This window comes from Anastrepha ludens, chromosome 6, assembly GCF_028408465.1.
Source record: "Anastrepha ludens isolate Willacy chromosome 6, idAnaLude1.1, whole genome shotgun sequence".
In the NCBI taxonomy this organism is placed as follows: Eukaryota; Metazoa; Arthropoda; class Insecta; order Diptera; family Tephritidae; genus Anastrepha; species Anastrepha ludens.
Genome location: NC_071502.1, coordinates 46558426 through 46578061, shown reverse-complemented (window position 1 = coordinate 46578061; position 19636 = coordinate 46558426). Strand labels below are relative to the sequence as shown.

At 37.5% G+C, this 19636-nt stretch overlaps 1 protein-coding gene across 3 annotated transcripts in view; it reads left to right on the top strand.

The window, feature by feature from the left end:
- The window catches only part of LOC128867439 (ras-related protein Rab-3), a 74308-nt gene that overhangs the window by 7230 nt on the left and 47442 nt on the right, over positions 1-19636 (top strand). Inside the window, exons 2-3 of one of the 3 annotated variants that reach the window (XM_054108640.1) lie at positions 3313-3570; positions 3646-3726. The exons of 1 other annotated variant lie outside the window; for it this stretch is intronic. The gene's annotated coding sequence lies outside the window, so the exon portion shown is untranslated. Of the gene's footprint in view, positions 1-3312; positions 3727-19636 lie in introns of all 3 variants that reach the window. One more of the 3 variants, XM_054108639.1, reaches the window with a different exon arrangement.

Here is a 19636-nt window from a genome sequence, read left to right as displayed (position 1 = left end):
ATCGAAATATGTATAATTGAAAAATAAAAGACAGGAAAATTAACGAGAATTAGGAAAATACTAAGGGAGTAATGTGGGCTACTAGTTCACAATACCCGACACTCACTAGCCCACATTAGCCACTGTACCACTTACAAGAAAAAAGTATTACACACTTTTTTTTTTTAAATAATTTAAAAAGACTTTTTTACCGCATTAAATAATGCAGAATAGTTTAATAATTCTATCTGAACTCTCGCACTCTAAAAATAGACATTAAAAAGTCGAGCAGCGTAAAAAATCCGCTACATGAATTTTGAAGTTCATAAGAAAACTTTCTAGTGCATGTTCGTTATTATGAAAAACACAGACGTTGACCACATTACCCGAATAGCCCACAATACCCGATCTTACTCTATGGTTTGACAGCTAAGAGCGGCAAACTGTGTTGACATTCTTTTTTAGTACGGTTTGCTAAGTTATCTTGAATAGTTAATCGCTGAAAAAACTCTTCGAAATTGTTGAAATTTACTTTGAAAAAAAAAATCTTATCGCGAAGTTCATAGATCACTTCGTCCATTTTACGCTCATTTCTGGTTAAATGGCTACGTCAATAAGCAAACTTGCCTCTATGGTGAATGGCGAGGACTATCGAGCCATGCTGACTGAATTTTTGTTTCCAAAAATTAATCAGCTAATAAACATCGATGCTTGCACGCTTACCAATCGATTTATTGCGAAATCCATTTGGTGACAACTTTCTTCCCAGAAGTGGAACTACTTACTGGCCCACTCGTTCGGGGGATTAAAGCCTCTGTACTACTTTTTATGGGGCTATGTGAAGTCATTGATTTATGCCGATAAATTAGTAACTCTTGAAGCATTGTAAACCAATATTCAACCCATCATTGACGCCATACGGTCAGATTTATTGGGAAAAGTAGTCAAAAATTGGACTGATCATGGGGACCATGTAACTCATAGATGGGCTGATATATCCCGGATATCTTATTCAAAATATAATTACCATGAAATTATCTACCAGATTATAATAAAACAATTTCATTCCGACAATATTTATGTTTAGTAACACCATTTCAAGTTCTTAAGCTCTTAAAAAACACCCGATACATAGGTAGGGAATTACAGGACGGCTAAAAACCTGATATTAACTCTCACACAGGACCTATGAACATATCATAGTTCAACAAACTGGAACAATACAGTTAATATGGGCTATATGTTTCCAGTTCTTAAAAGGGGAAAAAGGTTCAAAATTACTATCGAAAAGGAAGGATGGCATAAGGGCTTTAGCTTCAAACGGAACTTACTTTTATATGAGCGTTTCTAAAATTACTAGCGGAGTAAGCGACAGTGGGATATAACGTGCAGAGTTAGACCTAAGGAAGTCGTATAAGCTCCCACATCACTACGGTGTACTCCAGACAGACCTAGCTTGCGACACTAATGCGACCAACTGCAAGGTCAACTTTTACATAGATCGTCACCCAGTCATTAAAGCAATTACATCGTTTAGTATAACGTCGTTTTTCAGAGCAGGGAGGCAGTAGAAAGGTTGTTACATTTCTTTGGCTTCAGGGCCATAATGGAATTGAAGGGAACGAGATAATACACGATATAGCGAAAAATGGCGTCCCTCTATACTCGGATTTTGTCCAGGCAATACCAAAGTCAATACAGATATTATTTAACAAACTAAAAAATTCGGGACAATATGGAAGAATTTGTCCACTTGCAGGAATGCTAAGATCATGTCTAAGCATGACGATCACAGTCGTGCTCGATTTATACTATCACTAACACGAAGGGATTGTATTTAGAACTCTGATAGGCATGCTGACGGGACATAGCCCAGCGACTGCGAGAATTGCAGGAAATGTAGAAAGTAGGGCTCAAGGAAAACTGTTGATCATCTCCTTTGCGGTTGTCCTGCGTTATTCAAAACATATCTGGGACACCACAGTTTAATTGATTTGAAGACAAGTCAGCAGTGGGCTGGAAATGCCTCATTAAATTCACAATAGAAATAGGCACCTTGCGGGTGGACTATTTCACACAAAACACATAACTAGTGAACTCTATTGCTATGGTCCTAACCAGCCTATGCTTGCCTGCAAGATAACCAATTCAACCTAACCTAAATTATGTAGGGATGGCGAGATAAATGAAATGAATAGCAATAATCGAGTATTTGTGTCAGTAAGCAATTTAAGTGAATCGGGTTTCTTGTTCTTGTTAAACTAATCGTTAATCGATTAATTAGGAAATTCTTTAAATTTGATAATATTTGAATATTGCTACCTTATCTCCTCTTAAAACTTACCAAAATGATAATTATGTTTGTGCGTAAAAAAAAAACGCTTCAACTTCTTAGAGTCTTACCACTATTTTTAATCAAAACTACCAGCAGAATGATTATTTTGGAAAGAAAGTATCAGGAAAGTCAAAGCAGGTTAAAAACCAAAAAGCTATTATATTTTTTTTTTTTTACTTTTTTACAAACTTACATATTTAAATAAAAAAATTTTTATTGAAAACTTTAAAGAAAGCCATTTTTGTAGCATTAGAAACAGAAATAATCGAAAATGCTGTTTAATCGATAATTTTTTTTTCAACTCCATTCATTAAATACCATCTGTCAGAAAATAGCATTCAGTATTCCATTTAATACCAATTTTGAAAATATGACATTTGCAAGAACACCCAATAGAGTTCATCACTTAAAGTACATTTTATAAATCGATTAATACCTTGAATTTAATTGCAATACATTAGCGGTCGCCGTGACCGAATGGGTTGGTGCGTGGCTACCCTTTGGAAGTGCGTAGATCCGAATCTCCGTGCATGAAACACTAAAATGATAGACATTTTTAATAGCGCTCGCCCTTCGGCACTTAATGGCAAGCCTCCGAGTGTATTTCTGCCATGAAAATGCTCCTCATAAAAAACCACTTGACATTCGGAGTCGGCTTAAAACTGTAGGCCCCTCCATTCTGACTCACACCAGGTAGAAGGAGGAGCTCGGCCAAGTATCCAAAAAGCGTGTAAACGCCAATTATTAAAAAAATAATATATAAATAATTGTTTAATCTTGCAATTAATCAGTTCATACATTAATCGAGTAATAAATGTTTTTTCCATCCCCATGCAAATGTTTCTTAACATAATAAACATGTACGATTTTCATTCATAAATTCTTATATTTTTCACACATCAATCCACACCCTCTCCCTCCTCCGCCCCATTCACTCTTCAAGCCTGTGACATTTGTTGTGGTAGTAAATAGTAAGTGTTTTCGTATTCTTATTCCAGTTGACTGAATTTGCACGTCCATTTGGCGCAAGCAACGCCGATAAGCACACTACATTTTACGGTAGTTGCTAGTTTGCTTACACAATCGCTCTCATCGCCATCGCCATCGCCATCGTCATTACCATTGGCAGCAGCGAGCGTACACGGGCACTCATAAATATATACACTTATAGTATATTACAGACATTTGCAAATTAGACGTAATTAATCGCGTCATCAAGCGCTCAGACGTCAAAATCAACAAAACACAGAGCTAAGGTGACAAATATTATACATAAATACATACATACATATATTGCTAATAGAAACGTTTGCTCGCCCATCACGCAACAGTAAGCGCAGCAGCTACTGCTTCAATTTTATTTTTTCGCCTAGTTTTCTTAAAGCGGCCTCAAAATACACATACAAACGAATGTAAGTAGTGAGCTAATAGTTTATAATGTATGATAATTTATTTTTGTATATATTGTACATATACGTACATATGGGTGTATGCCTAGATAAATATTGTAGTATTTTTAATTTTCTTAGCTACATAACTAAAGTAATATTTTGTTTGGCAATTTTCGCTAGCAAATTTTCATTGAAATGTTTACATATACCTACATACAAAGTCTTAGTGCTTAAGTATAATTGTAAGACCTTAGCTTTCATTTATGAGTTGAGTGCGCGTTGTGTATGTGCGTGTGAAATTATGTCTTCTGAAGATTAATTAGACGTGTTTTCCTAAAACAATGACCACGAACGTTTGGGAAATGAGTGCTATGGAAACCATTAGCATTTTAGGTGTGGAAATTTGTGTGTATGTGTTTGAATACAATGAAGTTATTCATCATCATTATTGCTTGAATGCCAGTCGTGCAAGCAATTACCTCAACAATGTAGTAAACTGAGTGAGTGCTTACACTCTCCCCAACTTAGCTTACGCCTTAGCTATGTCGCCCTTTATTTCCACCGCTAATAGCAAACTTCTACATCTTATAAAATAAGGTCGCAGAACATGTCTGTACGCTAATAACTATGCACATAATGCTCTGATTTGCATAGAGTTTTTCGCATTTTGAAGCTAATCTCTCTTGAGAGGTTTGCTTCGCAATAAATTGCATGGACTTACAAAAGAGGTGTGTCTATAGGCCAGAATGTGCTAAAAAATCAGAAAATTAATTTTCAAACTAAAATATGTTGCAAGTTACTCAATCTATAGGAGTGCTGTTATTTAGTGCTATAACACCTTGTAATGTTTGCTATCAGCCTGCAGTAATCAAATTTACCAATTATTTCTTATTATTATTAAAAATTTTAAAACAAAAGGAACATTTATTCAAAATATTGTTCTTTGTGGGATTGTTATCTTCTTCTTCTTCTTAATTGGCGCTATAACCGCTTACACGATTTTGGCCGAGTTTAACAAAGCGTGCCAGTCGTTTGTTTCTCGTGCTAACCGGGGCCAATTGGACACACCAAGTGAAGCCAAGTCCTTCTCCACCTGATCTTTCCAACGACATCACCCAGCCAACGCAGCCGTAGGTCCAAAAATCTTACGCAGAATCTTTCTCTCGAACACTCCAAGCGTCGCTTCATCGGATATTGTCCTCGTCCAAGCTTCTGCGCCATACGTTAGGACGGGCATGATGAGAGTCTTGTAGAGTGTTAGTTTTGTTCGTCGAGAGAGGACTTTACTGCTCAGTTGCCTACTTAGTCCAAAGTAGCACTTGTTGGCAAGAGAGATTCTACGTTGGATTTCAAGGTTGACATTGTTATCGGTGTTAATGCTGGTTCCTAAATAAACGAAGTCTTTTACAACCTCGAAATTATAACTGTCTACAGTGACGTGAGTGCCGATACGCGAGTGCGCCGACTGTTTGTTTGAAGACAGGAGGTACTTCGTTTTGTCCTCGTTCACCACCAAACCCATTCGCTTTGCCTCTTTATCCAGTTTGGAGAAGGCAGAACTAACAGCGCGGTTGTTAAGGCCGATGATATCAATATCATCGGCATACGCCAACAATTGTACGCTCTTATAAAATATTGTGCCTGAGCGATTAAGTTCTGCGGCTCGTACGATGCTCTCCAACATCAGGTTAAAGAAGTCACACGACAGCGAGTCACCCTGTCTGAAACCTCGTTTGGTATCAAACGGCTCGGAGAGGTCCTTCCCAATTCTGACGGCGCTGCTGGTATTGAGCAACGTCATCTTGTATAGCCGTATTAGTTTTGCGGGGATACCAAATTCAGACATCGCGGCATACAGGTAACTCCTTTCCGTACTGTCGAATGCAGCTTTGAAGTCGACGAAAAGATGGAGTGTGTCGATTCTCCTTTCGTGGGTCTTTTCGAAGATTTGGCGTATTGTAAATATTTGGTCGATGGTAGACTTTCCAGGTCTAAAGCCACACTGATAAGGTCCAATCAGTTGGTTGACGGTGGGCTTCAGCCTTTCACACAATACGCTCGCTAGAACCTTATAGGCGATATTTAGAAGACTAATCCCGCGGTAATTGGCACAGATTGCAGGATCGCCCTTCTTATGGATTGGGCAAAACACACTTAAATTCCAATTGGCAGGCATGCTTTCATCCGACCATATTTTGTATTGAAACTGATGCATGCACCTTACCTGCTCCTCGCCGCCATGTTTGAATAGCTCAGCCGGCAGTCCGTCGGCGCCCGCGGCTTTGTTATTCTTTAGCCGTGATATTGCTATTCTCACCTCGTCATGGTCGGGTAGCGGGACGACAATTCCGTCGTCAACGATTGGGGTATCGGGATCTTCACATTCTCTGTGACATGCGCAGCTGTCACTGTTTAACAGGTTCGAGAAGTGTTCGCTCCATAATTTAAGATTGCTCTGTACGTCGGTCACCAGTTCACCGTATTTATTCTTACAGGAAAACGCCCCGGTCTTAAAACCTTCTGTAAGCCGCCGAACTTTCTGGTAGAATTTTCGGGCGTTGTTCCTGTTGACCAGCATCTCAAGCTCTTCGCACTCACGTATTTCGGCCTCTCGTTCCTTCTTTTGGATAATACGTCTCTCTGAATTTTCCGACTGTGGGACCAAAAACTTCCTCCTTGCCTACCCTGGCGTTTAAGTCGCCAAGCACGATTTTTATGTCGTGGCGGGGGCAGCGCTCATAGGAGGAATCTTTGGTCGCATCGTCCTTCTCTTCCGTCGGGGCGTGGGCGCAAATTAGCAAGATGTTAAAAAATCGCGCTTTGATGCGGATTATTGCGAGACGCTCGACCACCGGAGTGAACGACAGTAATTGGCGACGAAGTCTCTCTCCCACAACAAATCCGACACCGAATTTGCGCTCCCTTACATGGCAGCTGTAGTAGACGTCGCAAGGTCCTATGTTTTTCTTACCTTGCCCCGTCCATCGCATCTCTTGGATGGCAGTGATGCCAGCCTTTACTCTCACGAAGACATCAAACAGAGGCACCTTCCCCATTCGTTTGCAGGGGTCGTCATCAGTAAAGGCAGTTCTCATCCGAGGTTTTGCAGTTCTTTTCATTGGGGGGGATTTTTAAATGGCGGGTCCCAAACCCAACGCACAACCAGCTATCCTGGAATGCTTCGCCTTCTCACGTTAGCTCATTCCCGAACGGGTGTTCGGAAGCTACCCAGAGGATACGTGGGCTAATCCCGGACGTTGTGAACTGCTTGAACCATATGCAGAAGAATCGTCCTGATCACTCCCAAGTGAATGGCGATCAGTAACTGTGCCCACTTGCGTGGACTTCTACACATGGAACCATCCCCTCCTTATCTTCACTAAGCGAAAATAGGCGGCAAAGCAAAGATGAAAAGTGTATGCTCTCTGATTTCTATCATCCGAGTATATCTGCTGATTTGCTCATTTGTTCCATATTAGGCCCCTTTTTTCGCCAAATTTTAGCAAGTGGCCACGATTGTGCGGCGAATCTTGTTCGATAAATTTGAATTTCAGCGAGTGAGCTAAGCAGAGAGATGGTGAGCAGAGAAAAGGCGAATAGAAGAGGTCTATACTTTGCTTAACGGCGTAACAGCGTTTGCTAGTGCTTTTATAAAAAAAAAATCGGACATGAGGCTTCATTAATGAACCATTTTTTACGCGTAGAAATTCATTTTTTTATTTATTCATTAATTAACTAAAAATGCTGTATTTCTTACAGTTTATGATATTATAATGAACAGATTAATGTTAAGCAATTCAACCAAAACTAAATTAAGCTTAGGATTAAAACTTCATTTTAATGAAGAAAATGTAACATTTCTTATGATTTACCTCTACTGGGGGTATTTAGAATCTAGTTAAATAGTTTATTTAATAACCTTTTGAAGCGGTACTTTGTGGAAGAAAAATATAGGCCAATACAGGGCTTCCCGCGCCGAGCGTCTGCCAAGCGATCAACCGCTTAAAAAAACAAGGCTCATTACTTTTCAATCAAACCCTGTATGTTAAATTCTTCCAAAGTTCTAGAAATTGAAGCATTAGAAGAATAATTGAACAATTATTTCTAACCATCTTTAACTAGAAAATGTCATTATTTCGTAAGATTCGCTGTGGAATATTGAAATTAATTTTTTTTCGTGTAGCAAATCAAGATAAAAGTGCGAAACAGCATAGTCCTTTTAAAATCTGGTGTTTTTTAGATTAATGAGCAAGCACCGACTCCTAGGATGGAGTTGGATCAGTGAATTGCAAAGGACACAAAGCATAACCGACAAAGGCTTTCGGGACACGTTCAAGCCTACTAATATGAAAAGCATATAATGGTGTCCAAATAAAGACCCGTCATTCCGGGATCAACAAAGTCCGAACTAAAACATCAAATAAAAGCAAGTACGGAATATGACTTTGAATTAAAAAAAAAGAATTTTTTTGTATTAAAAGACGCCCTGATACCTTAAAAATGACATACCCAAACGATTAAGTTGATAGAAATTAACAAATATGTACTGCAATTTTGAATTTTAGTGCTGCCACTTTCGTTCCGATGGGTACTGTCATCATAAACACATTTTCTCGCAGCTACATTTTTCAAGCGGCTAAATGGTTTGGTGCGGGGCTACCATTTGGAAATACATAGGCTCGAAACCTCGGGCATGAACACCACTTGATAGAAGAAGTTGTTTCTAATAGAGGTCGCTCTTCGGCAGACGATGGCAAACCTCCGTGTGTAACTTTGCCATGAAAAAACTCGTCATAACAAAAATACAGAAATATTGTTGGGATGAATTTTTGTTATTATTATTCTGGTAGATAACTTCATGGCATTTATTTTTCGAATGTGATATCTGGCACATGTCCGCCGTCGCTACGAATTACATAATTCATTCGATCTAGCCAATTTGTGTCTACTTTTTCTAAAAACGATGGTCCTTTGGCTGCAATTCTTGCATGAGCTGTATTTTGAAGGCGCGTAAGCCAAGATCCTTACGTAAAACTTTCCACGTAGTCGCAGAACAAAAGTCAACAACTTTAGAATGACGACAAATCGAAATTTCGGCGTTTTATTTAACACTTCGCTCTACGAATTTTGCGAACAGATTTTTTTTTTTTTTCAAATAAATTTCCACAAATTGGAAACATTGTTTTGGCATTAAACGATTTATGATGACTTGCCAAAGCTTCTCAGCTGTCAAACAATACTTATCGACATGCAGCTAAAAACACCCGATACATTTTTCAGGTTGGCTGGACTTATGATTTGAATAACTTCGATTGACTTGAAATTTTAATTTGTGATATTGGCAATTATATTTTCCATGGAAGTAGTGAAAATTGCAAGATATTAGGTATACATTTAATTTTTCATACATTTTTTCGTTTTAAATTGTTTAAAAAATACAATAGCATTGTATTTCAATTCGATGATCAAAAAAGCACTAGGCACTTCTATAGCTATTCACATACCAAACTGTGAATAAAAATTTGCGCGCTCCTCAAAACCCGATTCCCCGAAAAAAAACTGTGCAAATAAGCTGAGCTGGATGAATGTAATTAACAAATTTGCATACAATATTTTGAGTCCTTCCATTGTGCTGCTGAAAAGAATCACAAAATATGCTTATTTTTTCTAGCAAACCATGACCAAACTTCTTCAGACAGGTGCTCATATAATATTTTGTAAAAATACTTAGTTAGGTTAGGCTGCTGGTTGCTATTTATTAGTAGCAGCGGGTTTGAGATTTTGTGATAGAGCAGATATCTCCGGGTCTTTCAAATGGTCTTGTGGCACAAATGGCGTTAATTCCTTCTCCTTTTTTTCCACAAAAAATTATGCGAAAATTTGATAGAAGATTTAAAAAAAAGGGCTGAAAGAGCTTTATATTAAATGAAAAAAAAAGAATTGAATAAAAACTAGTCCAAAATTCAGATTTAAATCCACAACCGCCCATCATTTTTCTTCAGTAATGCCACCTATCTTAAAATCCAGCCACTACTTATCGACTCTCGACTCAACTAAGTAAGAGTAAGTATGTCACGTCCACGTAAGCCCAATGTGTATATACATATGTACCTGTATATTTATTATAAATCACCGCATTGACAATTACATAGCCATGAAAACTAAATATCACGTAAATTCTGCAAGAGCCAAAACGAGTCCCAAGAAAAACTTTTAGCAAGCAGAGGAGCAAACGACCAAATCGAATCAACCAGTTAAAATTAAGTTGGGAATATATTGAAGGGTACAGAAATCAACAAAATACATAGATAAGCAACTGTAGTTACCATAAATTGTTTCTGCTCTTTCAATACATACACACTTATACTCCTATTCCAACTGCTATTGCTGGGAAAATGGGACGTCATGTTGTCACATACCAAAAAAACAAAACTGTCAAAATATCAGCAATGAGCTCTGAAACAACAAGCAAATGAGCACAGCAGCAACAGCAGCAGCAATAATAACAACAACAACAACAACTAGTATAGCTAAGTCACATTGTACACAATTTTAATGTGGCAGTGACAGCAGTAAAATCCCCAAACTGCTGTGCCAAAGTAAAAGCTGAGTGGGACACATAACTGCTGATACAACACTCAGCGATAAAGGGGGCCAGCTAGTGGAAAGCGAGTGAGCTGAGAGGATGGCATGAATTTTCCAACTAAACGCTTGAAAGCACAAAAGCAAAGAAAATTTAAATTAATGGAACAAACGAAGTAGGGAAACAAAAACAAAACCTATGGAAAATTAAACAAACACGAAAAGATTTGTATAATAAAATTTCAACCCAACAGGAAAGCAAAAAGATTTATTAAGGAAACGATTCATTAGCACTTACATAAAGTTATGTACTACACTTTTCAAATACTTTGAGATTACTGGTAGGTCTGTTTAGTTATTTGCAGTACTTTGAGTTTTGAATATACCCACGAATAAAATTCACGAAATTTTCAACTGTTTTTCTCTGTTCAGTTCATAATGTTTTAAAGAAGAAGCATACATGGGACGACAGATTTTGGCACTTTCATGGCATCAGATTTGTATTGTTTCTAATGTTTAAGGGGACAGATAGCTGTAAACGGCCCTGATTTTCATTAAAATTATGTAAAATGAAGAAGTCAATCTATTTTTTTTTCAAAATTAGCATAGTTTATTTATACATTAAAATAATATACATTTTGTTTTTTTTATTTTAATCACTTAAAATGGCGGATGTACACTCAATTCTTCCAGGAAGGTCGCAGCGGGGCTTCTCAATCGGCGGGCATTGTAGCATCGGCGTCAGTGACTTGAATACAAAAAACCAAACATTTTTTTGTTTATTAATGTCATTATTTCTAAATGAATTAAAAAAATGGGGGAAAAAATTCGCGGAATAAAATGCGTAAAAAAATTAAAATTTGGGGCGAATTTTCCTACTATTTTTGCTTCCAAAAAATTATTTTTTTGAAAAATTTTAAGTTCACATAGAAACTAATATCATAAAAAAGATGTGAGCAAAATTTCTGGGAGATCAGTCCATAACTTTTCGAGTTATCATGTACGGCAATTCGAAAAATATAGTTTTGAGAAAAACGCGTCGGAAGTTTGAATACGTAATTATACCTCTCCCAGCGCACGAACGCAAAGAATAGAGTCGTCGCGGTTGAAAATAATATAAGAAATACTTAAATTTACGTTCTAAAATTTTTTTGACATATTCTTAAAGGATTATATTAACATTTTATGAAAACCAAAAAATTATTTTTGGAAATTTTACAGGTATCTGTTCCCTTAAAATAATGATAATTTGATTATCGAAAACAAACCGTTTTACAAAAGAATTGCAAAAAGTGCGCCAGTGAAAAATTTTGCCTGGAACACTCAAATATATGCCTTGTTCAATGTTCACATCCTCCAAAATTCTGCGTCTTACACGTTTTCTTTACACGTTTTGCTTTAAAGGCTCAAACATCATCCCAAAATATAAAGACGCTCGTATAAAGAAATCAACGCAAATTTATCGAATTTCAAATGTTTTTTTGTGCTTTTTTTTTAAATTCCAAAAAATTTACAAATTCTATTTTTCCGGTATATTATCGGCTACTCTCATTATTTATGGATCACAATTTCATTCATGTGGCGGCAATCCACCGTTCCAAGTCGTTTGTGATGGTTTCTGACTGCACTTCATGAATGGTTTGCTCGACAATCGCCTAACCAGCGAATAACCAGCATAAATTCGGCCCTTCACGGCATTGTACAAAAAAGACTAACGGCGTCAAGTCCCAGCTCCGCTATGGCCAATTGATATTACCGAAACGGTTACTGAACTTGGCGCGCAAAAAATGCCATGGGCTGTATAGCATTGCGCGCCATTCTGCTGAAATAAAATATCGTGTAAGTGTTCGTTATGCCTCCGTTGTGGTCATCTTTGACCGAAATGCTGTTTCTAGCAGCATTTTCGAAGAAAATGGGCCACTGATGCTAACGCTGCAAAATCCCCAACAAACTGTTACTCTCTGAGGATGAATTGGTTTCTCGACAATCCGTAGATAAGAAAGTTTTTTCTGTTAACAGCCTTTAAGAGGCAGGAAGATAAGAAAGGAAAGGGCTGGACATGTAGATAAGGAAAATATTAAAGATGAAGATATGGGTAAAGTTAAAAATAAATATAACAATGAAGATGAATATAAGGATAAATGTGAGCATAAACCGAAATAAAGAGCAAACAAGATAAACATAAAGATCATAACAGAAATAGAGACAAATACGAGTATAGAAATGGAGAGAGGGTCAGAGATAAAGATGAAGAGACAAAGGTAAACCTGAAATTAAATAAAAACAACTAATTACAATGGGAATTGTTAGGAACCGACTTTTCGAACACGGGCGTTAACAGTTAAAGAAAATACCCAAATTAAAGTTCAAACTAGCTTTTTGTGAATCGAATATCGGTTAGTCGTAAGTGAGTGAAATTTTCTGTCAGGTTAATAATATCCCTTTTTTGGTGTTTGCGCTTTGGCGTTGAAACATGACAGCTATAATGCCAACATAAACAGCGCTTTGTTTCTTTCGTTAAAGTAAAAAACAAAACAAGCGGGCTGAATAAATGCAGCCGCTAGCGATATGTAGATATGTAACGATAATAAATGGAGTTAGAAAATCGATATTTTCAGCGGTTTTGAATGGCGGCAAGTAATTGCACGCAAATAAAAATAAAACAAGGTAAAAAAAAAAAAAGAAATAATAAAAGTAAAACGAAAACAAAAAATGCTATTATGCGCCCGAAAAGTGTGTGACCAAATAAAGGAAGCAGGATGACAAAACGAGACATTGATGATTCGGGTAATAGTAGAGGTATTTGTTGTAGGTGGTTGAAAGCTTGTCACTTTTGTTAGTGTCATTACTCAAACTCTGCTCACTGGCAGTTTGTATTTATTTGTATTATCTTTAGTGACAGCAGCGCAATATGAACGCTAATAAAAATAAAAATAAAAAAGTAAAACTCATAAAAAAATCACAAAAAACAAAATAAAAATAAAATCAACCACAAAAATGCATTTGCTTAGGGGTTCACATAAACGTATACGTTTTTTTCTACTTTTTGTTTGTTTCCACGGATGCTTTGTTTTTGCTGACGTTGTGTTTCCAAATAATTTGGATCGCTTATCTCGCCACGGTGCACGAGGTTAATCTTAAATATAATTAAATTTGAGCCGGGAGCAGGGTACCGAGAGGAAGACAGAGCGATTTTTGCGTATGGAAAACAAACACCAAATGTGTTGTCATTTTATCTGATTTCCTTTAGGTTCAGTCACGTACATTTGCTAAATACATAAATACATTTTTCTCGCTACCCTGCACCGTTCAGAATTTTATATGTATTATATTTGAAGCTCGCTGGAATATTCATAATTTTGAAGTAAGATGAGTGACTTTGATGCCAAAGGCTTGGACACATCGTTATGGCTTGAATAAAGTTCGATTACAGCCTGTGTGAGAAGAAAATAATCGGGTTTTTCTTGTAACTTCAAGTTATATTTCGTTCTGCTTTTTGCTGCACAATAGTTCCACTCAAGGGCTACGACACTAGTGCTAACTCAGGTTACTGGCGTTCGAAACTTTCCCGTAAACGCAAACAAAAATGAGCGAAAACTGCGCGAAGTGTTCTGAGGCGGTATCTTACGCCACGACTGCAAAAGTAATTAAAAAATCAAAAAAGTTTGTTCTGATGTGGATTCAGTGGTATAAGGTGTACAAAAATGTTGATGACTTTTCCGAGCGCGGCTTGAAGCGAGTGACGACAAAAAAGCAGGATAAAGTGATCGACCAACTTTTTAAGCGGGACCCTTCTTTGCGACTACGCCAACCACGCACAGTTCTTGCTAAAATGGGAAAAGATGTTAGTATCAACACCATCGAACGTCAACTGAAGGAGGCGAACATATGCTGCCGTCCCACATCATCAAAACCACTGCTCTCAGAAAAACATAATGAGAAACAACAAAACATGAAAATGGCGTCACAGTAATGGACTGACCTTCCCAGTTCCCAGACGCCAAATCCATTGAAAATGCGTAGGGACTATGAAAATGAATCTTGGTGGAAGGCCAGTCGATAATTTAAAGCAACTCGTGCGTCAAGTTCGCAAAATCTAGTTCTGTTTGTCGACCAGCTACGCAGAAAAGCTGGTTCAAAGCATGAAGAAGATGCCAGGCTATACTCAACAACGATGAAGACTACACGGCTTACTTTCATGTAAACAAATTTTAAATATATATCTTTTATATTTCATGAATAATCGCGGTTCTTTTTTTCTGACACAGACCGTATATTAAAAAGTACGATATTTGTTCAAAAAAGATTACTTCTTAAAATTTCGTGAGTACGTACGCACATTCGATTTACGATTTTCGAATTTGTTTTTTAGTTGTATTGATCAAGATGAGTTTGACCTTGCTCTATTCGATTTTTGGTAAAGGTTTGCACTTTCAAAAAATCGATATTTTTTGTCTTATCTTATTGTTTAACATTTAAAGAATATATTCCCAAAATTTTAAGCCGATCTCAGCAAAACTTTTCGAGTAATTGTCCAATTAGTTTCGCGTCTTAGCTCTGACAGGTGCGAGCGTTCGGGAAGGCAGCGCGGCTGACAAGTAGTTTTTCTCAAAACTACTTTTTGAAAGTCGGTGATCACTGCAAAATTATTTTTTTTTCAAGACGTTCCCGGAGATGGTCTGTCACCGGCTTATTTTTAAGTATTTCCGTATTAAAATTTAACAGAATAGAGTTAAAAGTATGCTTAATAATGTACAAAAGGTTTTAATAAATTTGCTCAATCCATATTTAAGAAAAAAAATTCCCAAAAATAGTGTTTTTTTCCCGCTGAAACCCTTACCTTTCCCCCTTAAGGACAGTTTATGACAATTTATTTGCTTCTTATTTAATTTAAAATTCTTTTAATGCAAATATACTTCATTCTATACCCGGAACCCGCAAGAGAGCAGAGGGCGCAGTCGGCAACACAATACTTGGAGAAGGTCGACGTTGTGCGAGCTAGCAGATGGGACGTCGCAAAATTAACAGCTCAGAACCGTGTGCGATGGAGCAGTATTGTCGAGGCGTTATACTCTAGAGCGGAGTCAACAAGGGAACAAAATACTTCACTCTCTTACAAAACCCTACATTCCAAATTTCATACTTTTTGCAAATTCAAAAAAAAAATTCAAATATTTTTTACCAAATTCTCACTTTTTTAATCGGAATTTTTAGAAAAATTTTGCAGTGTTATGACCCATTGAATTTTAAGTACAATATTCAGGTGGTCTAAAAATCGCTTTGATTTTTTTTTTGCTAGCGGTTCTGCACAGGATTAATAAAGGGTGATCAATTCAGATTTTAAATTGAAATAAAACAATGAAAATTCAAATTGATTGGGCAATCTTTATTATTTTTCTGTAGAACCTTTCATGATATCTATTATTCAAAGATAATCCTTTTCAAATGTTGGCCGCAACTGCGTCGTAATTCGGCCACCCGTAAACACCGATGGTGAATGAAACGTTCTCTGTCGGTATCTCGTGAATAACTTTAGTAATGTTGGCTGCCAATATCTCAATCGAAGCCGGTTTATCCACAAAGCATTAAAACCTTACATAACCCCAGAAATAAAAGTCTAAAGGTGTGATATCACACGATCTTTGTGGCCAATCCACTGTTGCGAGACGAGAGATAAATCGCTCACCGAAACGACGACGCAGTAAATTCATTGTTTCACGTACTGCATAGCAAGTAGCGTCGTCTTGTTGGAACCACGCGCCAATTGTTGTGAAGATCACGGGCTTCGATTTCCGGCATCAAAAGTTGTTTATCATGGTGCGATAGCGTTCGCCATTCACTGTTACATTGGCGCCAGTCTCGTCTTTGAAGAAATATGGGCCGGTGATTCCTCTCCATAGGCGGCTGTGGCTGTTCTTGAAAGGCTTCAGCCAAAATACAGCTTTAGGCTATTGAGCCTAAAATGGGTCTCACCGCTGAACACCATAAGTTGGCCTGAGCACGCGATGAACACTTTTCACAAAGCGTCAATCTTCTCAATACAATTGTACGATTTTTAAACGTTGTTGAGGCGTAAGTTTTTCCATGATGAAGTGTCAATGAAGGCTGAACAAAATTTTGTATTTATTTTGATAGTAGTCAAACTTTGTGTTTATTGGGTTTCTGGGCATAAAGGCGAAATGAGACAGGGGATTGAATAGCTAAAGAAGGCGCGAGACTTGCAGGGGATCAAATGAGTCAGGTACTTAAACTCCTACGCACAATTCAAAAAGGACTAGAGAAATATATGCTAAGAAAGGTAAAAGGCAGATGGCTTAGCTTAACCAATTGCAAAGTTGCCTGGATCATTTGTAAACACGATTATCGTGACCAGTATACTAAATCGGTTATATCCTTCGATAGAAGTAACTGTAGAGCTTTAGTTGGTATACTAAAAAGGCACTGTGTAGTTGCAGCACACACTTACAAGCTAAATTTAACTCTTAACGATGCTTGCAGGAAATGTAATAAGCCGGGCACAGGAGAAATCCTGGATCATCTTCTATGCTACTGTCCGGCTCTCTCGAAAACTAGACTATGCTACCTGGGCGCTCTCAGTTTTGAAAGGCTAGAATCTAGCGACTCCTAAAATTCGCGAACAGCGAATGCGCGACTTGAGTGATGCATATTTTCGCTAAAAAAAAACAAAGAACTCTGATATGGTATCGCTATGGACCAAAATGGTTTCTGCGTGATTTCGGCCAGCCAGTATAACCTAACCTCGACACTGGTCAGGCGTGATATGTCAAAAAAAGAGCCCAGCACATTGTTCGCACCTGTAATGTATACTTGCTTGCAAACTTTTCACTGATAGTGAACTTTTCTGTATTGAAAGAATACAAACTAGGCTAAACTATTCGCCCTTTTGTCTTCCGCATCCAATTTGTGACTTCCATTGCGCCTTTAAAAAGTACAAAAGTAAGAAACCTTCACGGAAGTCAACGGAAGTAAAAAGTAATATGAGTTTCTTTGCTTACCACAATAGTAGCTTTCTTGCTTTAATCTAATACTAGTTTCGCCGTTTCAACTTGCCTCTAAAGTCTACTCAAAATGTTAAGATTTATAAGAAGCTCTCACTTCATTGCGCATGCATGCATATACGTAAGCACATATTTATTTTACTTTTGTTGCAAAAGCTTTAAGCGATTTAAATATTGTGTATTTAAAAGTACTCAATGAAAGAAAAATCTTCATAACTGTGCTGCACCTAATCATACCTGGCTTATGTGGTCTACCACAAACCCAAACACACAATATAAAGCCTCTTAACACCACCTTCTATATTACTTATGTAAATCTGTACTTGTTGAAGCTGCAGGTTGCTGGGTTTCAAAGGCAATGCAAGGTCATGCTTAGGGAATATTTTCCATTCTATTACACACTTGCGCTCACAAAATTAAGTCACTTTATCCTTTTAAAATATTCGCAGTATTCTTTACTTGATTTTTTTTTTCGTTAATTTTCTATAAAAATGTAGTTCATTGTATTACAAGTACCTCAAAAGATTAAAATTTTTTATAGTTTTGAAAAAATTCTGAAAACTGTTTAATCTTTGGAAAGCTCTCGTGTATGCAATTTTTTCTATCCAACAGCGGCAAAACAAAATTCTGCGGAACATAGTTAACGCACCACTTTTGTCGTGCTCGTGGCATACCTACTGTGACTGGAGTAACTAAGCAATTTACCATAGCTCACAAACAGCGACTTACAAATCATGCCACCGATGCAGCATCCAGCTTATTTCGGCTAAATTCTTCTTGGAGTCGTTGAAAACGCACAACGGTAGCAGACTTTATACAGATTATATCGTAAAACACTTCTTAAAACAACTTAAATTATTTCAGAAAAATTGATTATTGACATCATTTTATATATGCCAGATGCAAGTGTACAACGCTTCTAAAAAATTCTTTATTAAAAAAAAAATTAATAAAAAATATCTGTGGGCAAAAAGTAAGGGGAATTTGGTTGTAAAATTAAAAATCTTTATTTATTCTTGTAAATCACTTTCAACTCCTTCAAAATAATCCCCTCTCGATGAAATACACTTATGCCAACGATTTTTCCAATCCCCGAAACATGCCAAATAGTCCATTTCCGGTATAGCCATCAGCACCTTCTCCGATTCAGCTTTTATCTCCTTAATCGACTCGAAACGCGTTCCCCGGAGTAGTCTCTTGAGCTTTGGGAATAGCCAGAAGTCACACGGAGCCAAATCAGGCGAATACGGTGGTTGCGGAACGATATGCGTGGAATTTTTCGCGAAATGGTCACGAAGAACGAGTGCAGTGTGAGACGGTGCATTATCGTGATGCAAAAACCAAGAGTTTTTGGCCTATAATTCTGGTCTTTTTAAACGAATTGCTTCACGTAAACGACGCATAATGCTCAAATAATATTCCTTATTAACAGTTTGGCCAGGTGGAAGGAATTCATAGTGCACCACATCACGAAAATCGAAAAAAACTGTCATCATGACCTTTATTTTTGAACGACTTCAACGTGCTCTTTTCGGTCTGGCCTCGCCTTTAGCATGATATTCGCTTGATTGGTCGGTTGTTTCAGAGTCGTAAGCATAAATCCAAGTCTCATCTCCCGTAATGATGCATTTGAGCTTGTCCTGATAGTCTGAAAGCATTGTTTCACACACATCAACGCGACGACTTTTTTCCAAGAAATTGAGAGTTTTCGGTACCAAACGAGATTTGACTTTTCGTAGGCCAAAATGGTCTTTCAAAATGGTTTTCACAGATCCTTCTGATATTCCGATCATATCAGTAAGGTCTTTAACAGTCAACCGACGATTTTTGAGCACTAACTCCTTCACTTTATTGACGTGTTGGCCATCTGTTGACGTCGATGGTCGTCCGGAGCGCTCCAAGTCATCAGCACGTTCTCGACCCTCTTTGAAGTCTTTGTACCACTTATAAACATTTTTCTGCGACATGGTCGAATCACCAAATGCCTTTTGCAACATGCTAAACGTTTCCGCGAAATTTCATTCTGCAAACAAAATTTGATGGCACTTCTCTGCTCAATCAAATCAGACATTGTAAAAATCGAAAAATGCACTCTTGGTCGTTTGGTAAACACAACCGTAAATATATTACTGATAATGACATTCACATGAAACTTGGCCCAGATGTTATTAACAGTGCTGCCAACTCATGAAAAAAATAACTAGAGCGAAATTTTAAGCCCGCGAAGTTTCACAAATAAATTCACCTTACTTTTTGCCCACAGTAGTATATGTATTTTTTTCTATACCAAAAACTTTCGAACGAGTACAAAAGAAGGCCAAAAATCAACC